Here is a 9,249-nt window from a genome sequence, read left to right as displayed (position 1 = left end):
GAGCGTTCCAGAACCCTCGGGAAACTGGAGATCCCGAGCAGAAAAAACTAGTCCACAGACAGGACCCGACTCAGACTGCCGGGATCGTTACAGGTATGAATACTGCTGTGTGCATGTTTTGCTAATCATCTGTATAATTACTCTTTTTTTTATTCACAGACTTCACCCTCCCTACACCTCTGAGGAATATAACAGGAAACCTGTTCGATCACCATGCACTGCAAAATCATTCTGGCTATGAATACGGAGAACATCAACACATTACCATCAACACGCCAGAGGATATACCCATTGGACTTGGTGCTCTGCTGGGAGTTAACCTCATATTTGGATTTTTTTATTCTGCTTTGTCACTGAAATCATATGAAACACTGAGAACTAAAATATTGTGTTATTGTTGTTATTGTTATGTGTATTATTATTATTATTATTAATACTAATAATAACAGGGGAGGGGGGTAGTTAAAAAATGAACCCCAAAAGGTTCTTCAAAAGGTTCTTCGGGGATCCATTGAAAGGGGTTCTTTGAAGAACCTTTTTAAAGGGTCCTTCAAATAACTTATAGGGGTTCCCCCACAGTTTCAATTTGAAGAACCCTTAAATTATACTCCAGGATCCTTTTCTTTATAGATTGTAGGCTAGTGCGTGATAGTCTACCCCGGAGGACTAAGATCTCCATTCTACCCCGGTACCGCCATATTCCTCCGTTATTATAGAACACACATACGCCACCCGCTCCCCCTGTCTCCATCACATTCCGCCGTCTCTCCTCCCTCATCCGCCGCTGGCCAGCCCCCCTACCGAACACCGGATTTTGAGCGCGTGCACTAGGTCGGCTTGCTCGAGCATCCACCCGGGACACAAATGGAAACCCTTAGGGAAACTCACAAATAAGAAGTCCTGCCCCGGTAAAACAGTCGTTGTCGGACAAAATGGAGCAACAATAGCGTCGTTTTCTTCCCGTACTTCCTTCATAATTTAGTAATTACATCGTTCCGAAGCGGGCAACGCGCGTCCCGTAGTTATACCAGTCTAGGCTACCGACCGACTGATTATTGTTCACCTGCGAAGTGCTACGGACGGATTTGTGTACGCAGAAGATGATATAACGCACATTGAAGACGACCTGAACGGGAACGTGTAACTGGAGCCGCGCGAAGAAGGAGCATGAAGTTTGCGGTTGCAGTGTTGTGGCTGTTGTGGTTGTCGGTCGGCGACGCCACTATTGAAGGTAGGCATAAGGGATACGATGCGCTTCATAGTCAACGCTACAGAAACTGCAGGGCCTAATATACAGCGGTTTGAGTGAAATCCTTTTCTCTGTGAATGGATTGTTGTTCTATATAGCCAGCTTGACGTGTAGCCTACCAGGCAGTGTCCACTTTGCAATCAGATAGACCTTATTGATTTGATTTCAAACGGGACACCGTGAACCGTTAGACAGAACCGTCCCATTCTCTCCCACCAATGCAGTGCCAATAAACCGTTAGGTTTATCCGTTAGATCAAGTGAAGCAAATGTTATGTAGGCTATACAAGCTACAGAAAATGATTTATTTAACGGGTGGGTGTGTAGCGCCATCCTGGGTCGAGTGAAGGACTCGTCCCCCTTGATTACAAAACAAAAACAATAACAAACTAACAAATCAACAATTAAAAGGCAGCATACAGCTATTGCCGATCCTAAGTTAAAAATTAGTCTACCTACTGTTGTGTTGCTTGACTCAAGCCATGCGTTACATAAAGACAGTGCTACACATTGTCTGCATAGTTTATATCAGGCCCATGTGACAATATGGAGGGGTTGGGCTCAGTTCACTTCTCTATTGAGTCCACTCAGCGTTATCTGTGTGTGTGTTATCTATCGTTCTTCTATAGTGTAGTAGACTGTATTACACACAGTAACAGATAGATTGGATATGATATATTGTAACACACAGTAACAGATAGATTGGATATGATATATTGTAACACACAGTAACAGATAGAAAGGATATTATATATTGTAACACAAACTAACTGATAGATGGGATATGATATATTGTAACACACAGTAACAGATAGATGAAGTGCGGTTGAGGATGTGTGTGTGTGTGTGTGTGTGTGTGTGTGTGTGTGTGTGTGTATGTGTGTATGAATCTGCTAACCCCCAAGCCTTTACACCACTCTATTCTGGGAAATGGAGTCGCTGCAACGACCAGACATAAATCCTCACTGTCAACACAGCCACTGTGTGTGTTTGTTTGCGTGCGTGCTTGCCTGCTTGTGTGTGTGTACCTGTGTGTGTACCACAGTCTGCCCCCAGCTCTCTGTGCCAAACCGCTGACCTCAAACCATCAGGAGTCAAATAACATTCTGACCCGAGATACAGTATACTGCTAGGAAACAGTATAGTATAGATACAGTATACTGCTAGGAAACAGTACAGTATAGATACAGTATACTGCTAGGAAACAGTACAGTATAGATACAGTATACTGCTAGGAAACAGTACAGTATAGATACAGTATACTGCTAGGAGACAGTATAGTATAGATACAGTATACTGCTAGGAAACAGTACAGTATAGATACAGTATACTGCTAGGAGACAGTATAGTATAGATACAGTATACTGCTAGGAGACAGTATAGTATAGATACAGTATACTGCTAGGAGACAGTACAGTATAGATACAGTATACTGCTAGGAGACAGTACAGTATAGATACAGTATACTGCTAGGAGACAGTACAGTATAGATACAGTATATTGCTAGGGAGACAGTACAGTATAGATACAGTATACTGCTAGGAGACAGTATAGTATAGATACAGTACACTGCTAGGAGACAGTATAGTATAGATACAGTATACTGCTAGGGACAGTATAGTATAGATACAGTATACTGCTAGGAGACAGTATAGTATAGATACAGTATACTGCTAGGAGACAGTACAGTATAGATACAGTATACTGCTAGGAGACAGTACAGTATAGATACAGTATATTGCTAGGAGACAGTACAGTATAGATACAGTATACTGCTAGGAGACAGTATAGTATAGATACAGTACACTGCTAGGAGACAGTATAGTATAGATACAGTATACTGCTAGGAGACAGTATAGTATAGATACAGTATACTGCTAGGAGACAGTATAGTATAGATACAGTATACTGCTAGGAGACGGTACAGTATAGATACAGTATACTGCTAGGAGACAGTACAGTATAGATACAGTATATTGCTAGGAGACAGTATAGTATAGATGCGTATATTGCTAGGAGACAGTACAGTATAGATACAGTACACTGCTAGGAGACAGTATAGTATAGATACAGTATACTGCTAGGAGACAGTATAGTATAGATACAGTATACTGCTAGGAGACAGTATAGTATATAGATACAGTATACTGCTAGGAGACAGTATAGTATAGATACAGTATACTGCTAGGAGACAGTATAGTATAGATACAGTATACTGCTAGGAGACAGTATAGTATAGATACAGTATACTGCTAGGAAACAGTAGAGTATAGATACAGTATACTGCTAGGAGACAGTACAGTATAGATACAGTATACTGCTAGGAGACAGTACAGTATAGATACAGTATACTGCTAGGAAACAGTAGAGTATAGATACAGTATACTGCTAGGAGACAGTATAGTATAGATACAGTATACTGCTAGGGAGACAGTATAGTATAGATACAGTATACTGCTAGGAGACAGTATAGTATAGATACAGTATACTGCTAGGAAACAGTATAGTATAGATACAGTATACTGCTAGAGACAGTATAGTATAGATACAGTATAACTGCTAGGAGACAGTATAGTATAGATACAGTATACTGCTAGGGAGACAGTACAGTATAGATACAGTATGCTGCTAGGAGACAGTACAGTATAGATACAGTATACTGCTAGGAGACAGTATAGTATAGATACAGTATACTGCTAGAAACAGTATAGTATAGATACAGTATACTGCTAAGGAGACAGTATAGTATAGATACAGTATACTGCTAGGGGACAGTATAGTATAGATACAGTATACTGCTAAGGAGACAGTACAGTATAGATACAGTATACTGCTAGGAGACAGTATAGTATAGATACAGTATACTGCTAGGAAAAGTAGAGTATAGATACAGTATACTGCTAGGAGACAGTACAGTATAGATACAGTATACTCTAGGAGACAGTACAGTATAGATACAGTATACTGCTAGGAAACAGTAGAGTATAGATACAGTATACTGCTAGGAGACAGTATAGTATAGATACAGTATACTGCTAGGAGACAGTATAGTATAGATACAGTATACTGCTAGGAAACAGTAGAGTATAGATACAGTATACTGCTAGGAGACAGTACAGTATAGATACAGTATACTGCTAGGAGACAGTACAGTATAGATACAGTATACTGCTAGGAGACAGTACAGTATAGATACAGTATACTGCTAGGAGACAGTGCAAACGAAACAGTCTGGCACAATGTGTGTACACACACACACACACACACACACACACACACACACACACACACACACACACACACACACACACACACACACACACACACACACACACACACACACATACATAAACACACACACATGCACATAAACACACACACACACACACACACACACACATGTAAATATGCACACACACACGCCTCAAGGGAGGATGAGAGATGAGGGATATGGTTAATCTTTTTGAAAAGTGTTACATTCCTCAGGGGTCCTTGTCCCTTTGCATTGTGGGTAAACAACAGTTGTGACAGAGAGGTTGAGTAGACCTAGAGGTCAAAGGTCTATATCTTGAGACCATCTGTGTGTGTGTGTTTTACGTCGTAGTGGACTGGCCTTTATACACTCACAGTTACATCCACTGTCCATGGTGCTGAACTCTTCTATGTTTTACAGTGCTTAGGCTATTTCTTCACTTTACAAACTCAGAAATTTTAACTATATGGCTGGTTCTCTTAAAAGGGCAATCTGCAGTTGCGATATCCATCTTTGGATTTATACATTTTTAATATGTACCCATTGATTCTTGAGGAATATAACTTATAAATGCCTCATGAGCTTAGTTCTTCTGTCAGAACCCAAAAAAGAAGCTTGTCCAGAGAGCTGATCCTAAGTTTGTTGTAAAAGGAACTTTAACCCAGTCAGAGCTTAAGTCTGAATGAAGCTCAACATCGCAATGGCCCACCTGGGTGATACATGGCTGCCATTTTGTGTCCCGTAAGGCCATGTCCCACATCAGCAGTATCACTGTGTGAGCTGACAAAACCCATTCATCTAATTGCAACTGGGAGAAGATGTGATTTGCAATGAAAGGGTTAATTTCTTCTCACGCTGACATGTAGCTGTGTTTCTATCTGTTCAGTTCTCCAGCACAGTGGCTGCATCCCAAATGATGCCCTCTTCCCTGTATTGCCCCATAAGGCTCTGTTCAAAGTAGTGTACTATGTAGTGAATGGGGCCATTAGGGGTGCGACATTGTTTTAATCTCCCTTCCGGTGGTAGGAGCGCCATGGCTCTATTATGAGCCAGATGGTGCCGGGTCATGCGGCCGTACCATTGTGTGTTCCCATGGGGGGTGTAGACAAAGTTTCAGTCAAACTCCAAACACAGTCTCTGTCAAACAAAGCCTATACGGTGAGAGACTGTAGATTCAACATCAGATTACACATCTAGACTTTGATATATGATGCAATGCAAAGCAATAACAGTCAGGCATTCAAGCATACACACACACACTTGAGGGAAATTTGGACAAGTCTTACTTACTAAAAGGTGTGTGTTGTTGATGGTGTGTATTTCCGTGCACTCTTCTATCTTTTCCTAATGTTATTCTTCAGTATCTTCTGATGCAGACCCATGCTTATCCATAGCTCTATAAGATACTGCATATTATTATTAATCTACTTAGAAACCCACAGCCCTCTCTGTATCCGCTCCGTCTCTCTCTCTCTCTCTCTCTCTCTCTCTCTCTCTCTCTCTCTCTCTCTCTTTCTCCTCTCTCTCCTTCTACCTCCCCCTCTATCCCTCCCCTCAATCTCTCTCTCTCTCTCTCTCTCTCTCTCTCTCTCTCTCTCTCTCTCTCTCTCTCTCTCTCTCTCTCTCTCTCTCTCTCTCTCTCTGGGCTACAGGAACCCTACAGTGTGATTTATATTGCTATTGCCAGTGTTGGTGATAGTATGTTGCTGTCCCATCCATAAACCCATCACCAGGATACACACACACACACACACACACACACACACACACACACACACACACACATACACACACATACACACACAACACACACACACAGACAACACAACACAAAATGCACAAACACCATCAACATGATGGAGAGTCCCACTCACCCATCCCATACAGACTATAGCTACAGCACTATTGTATTGGTTAATCTCCTCTAGTTATCATGGCCCTTCAGAGAGAAAGGGATGTTTACGGGTGTGTAGGGTTGTCTAGGGTTGTGTAGGGGGTGTAGGGTTGTCTAGGGTTTTGTAGGGGGTGTAGGGTTGTCTAGGGTTGTGTAGGGGTGTGTGTAGGGGGTGTAGGGTTGTCTAGGGTTGTGTAGGGGTGTGTAAAGGTGTGTAGGGATGTGTAGGGGGGTGTAGGGTTGTCTAGGGTTGTGTAGGGGGTGTGTAAAGGTGTGTAGGGTTGTGTAGGGGGTGTAGGGTTGTCTAGGGATGTGTAGGGGGTGTAGGGTTGTCTAGGGTTGTGTAGGGGTGTGTAGGGTGTAGGTTGTCTAGGGTTGTGTAGGGGTGTGTAAAGGTGTGTAGGGATGTTAGGGGGTGTAGGGTTGTCTAGGGTTGTGTAGGGGTGTGTAAAGGTGTGTAGGGATGTGTAGGGGTGTAGGGTTGTCTAGGGTTGTGTAGGGGTGTGTAAAGGTGTGTAGGGATGTGTAGGGGGTGTAGGGTTGTCTAGGGTTGTGTAGGGGTGTGTAAAGGTGTGTAGGGATGTGTAGGGGGTGTAGGGTTGTCTAGGGTTGTGTAGGGGTGTGTAAAGGTGTGTAGGGATGTGTAGGGGGTGTAGGGTTGTCTAGGGTTGTGTAGGGGGTGTAGGGTTGTCTAGGGTTGTGTAGGGGGTGTAGGGTTGTCTATGGTTGTCTAGGGTTGTGTAGGGGGTGTAGGGTTGTCTAGGGTTGTCTAGGGTTGTGTAGGGGTGTGTAAGGTGTGTAGGGATGTGGGGGGTGTAGGGTTGTCTAGGGTTGTGTAGGGGTGTGTAAAGGTGTGTTAGGGATGTGTTAGGGGGTGTAGGGTTGTCTAGGGTTGTGTAGGGGGAGTGTAAAGGTGTGTAGGGATGTGTAGGGGGTGTGGGTTGTCTAGGGTTGTGTAGGGGTGTGTAAAGGTGTGTAGGGATGTGTAGGGGTGTAGGGTTATCTAGGGTTGTGTAGGGGTGTGTAACGGTGTGTAGGGATGTGTAGGGGGTGTAGGTTGTCTAGGTTTGTGTAGGGGTGTGTAAAGGTGTGTAGGGATGTGTAGGGGGTGTAGGGTTGTCTAGGGTTGTGTAGGGGTGTGTAAAGGTGTGTAGGGATGTGTAGGGGGTGTAGGGTTGTCTAGGGTTGTGTAGGGGTGTGTAAAGGTGTGTAGGGATGTGTATAGGTGTGTATAGGGTTGCTTATGGGTGTGTAGGGGTGTGTAAAGGTGTTTAGGGATGTGTAGGGGTGTCTAGGGGTGTCTAGGGATGTTTAGGGGTGTGTAAAGGTGTGTAGAGGTGTGTAGGGATGTGTGTAGGTGTGTATAGGGTTGTTTTAGGGGTGTGTATGGGGGGTGTAAAGGTGTGTAGGAATGTGTAGGGGTGTGTAGAGATGTGTAGGGATGTCTAGGAATGTGTAGGGGTGTGTAAAGGTGTGTAGAGGTGTGTAGGGATGTGTGTAGGTGTGTATAGGGTTGTGTAGGGGTGTGTAAAGGTGTGTAGGAATGTGTAGGGGTGTGTAGAGATGTGTAGGGATGTCTAGGAATGTGTAGGGGTGTGTAAAGGTGTGTAGAGGTGTGTAGGGATGTGTAGGGGTTATAGGGTTGTTTAGGGGAGTGTAAAGGTGTGTAGGGATGTCTAGGGATGTGTAAGGGGTGTCTATGGGTGTCTAAGGATGTGTAGGGGTGTGTAAGGATGTGTAGGGTGTATATGGATGTGTAGGGGTGTGTAGGGGGGTGTAGGGGTGTATATGGATGTGTAAGGATGTGTAGGGGTGTCTAGGGATGTGTAGGGGTGTGTAGGGATGTGTAGGGGGGTGTAGTGGTGTCTATGGATGTGTAGGGATGTGTAGGGATGTGTAGGGCAGGAGTGCCATTGATTCGTAGTTGGTAGAGAAGGTACCGGAGGGACACATACATTAGAGTTCATATTTTTTAGTCAATTAAAAGAATGGCAGACTCATAAACAACACATGCTGGGCCTCTTACAGCATTCATCTACGCTCTCTCTCTCTCTCTCTCTCTCTCTCTCTCTCTCTCTCTCTCTCTCTCTCTCTCTCTCTCCTCTCTCTCTCTCTCTCTCTCTCTCTCTCTCTCTCTCTCTCTCTCTCTCTCTCTCTCTCTCTCTCTCTCTCTCTCTCTCTCTCTCTCTCCCTCTCTCTCTCTCTGCCCATCTCTCTCACACTCTCTCTCTCTCTTTCTCTCTGTCTCTCTTTCCTCTGTCTCAGAGACAATGAAAGGGTAATGTGAGGCTAGTGGTGTGGGTCCCTCAGTCTCTGTCCTCCTCTTATCTGCTCTCTCCACATCCATCCCTCTCTCTCTATCCCTTTCTCTCCCCCCATCCCTCCCTCTCTATCTCACACCAGGGGCTAAGCCACAGCCAAACATCACACACTAATACCAGTGAGCTCTCAAAGCATTTACAGTTTTTCTCAATTGCTAAAACACTAAAACCCATTGGCTGAACAAAATTCTCAGTTGCCTGGACTCTTTTAGCTAATTATGCAGTCTGTTGTCAATACCTTAAACCATTTCACACTGGTAAAACACAATTTGCAGATCTCACTTAGACTTTTCAGCAAAACTCTAAACACATTCTCATTCTCAAAACACATTCTGCACTCTAATGCACATGTCATCCATACTGGTAAACACAAGTGGCAACAATCAAATACAGATAGAGAACACATGTCATTGATTGAACACAACCACTCAAAATTGATTTAACCTGTTTCAAATGATGCGACACAACCAATATAAGGCAGTTCAGAGAGCAAACAGGTTGTTGAAGGTGGGAAGGAGAAAGTCTGAGAATGG

General features: G+C 43.7%; 1 pseudogene; it reads left to right on the top strand.

Moving 5' to 3' along the window:
• Positions 1-888: 888 nt before the first annotated feature.
• Positions 889-9,249, top strand: part of LOC121551909 — a 19,625-nt pseudogene continuing 11,264 nt past the window's right edge.

This window comes from Coregonus clupeaformis, chromosome 35, assembly GCF_020615455.1.
Source record: "Coregonus clupeaformis isolate EN_2021a chromosome 35, ASM2061545v1, whole genome shotgun sequence".
In the NCBI taxonomy this organism is placed as follows: domain Eukaryota; kingdom Metazoa; phylum Chordata; class Actinopteri; order Salmoniformes; family Salmonidae; genus Coregonus; species Coregonus clupeaformis.
This window is presented reverse-complemented; position numbering and strand designations above follow the sequence as displayed.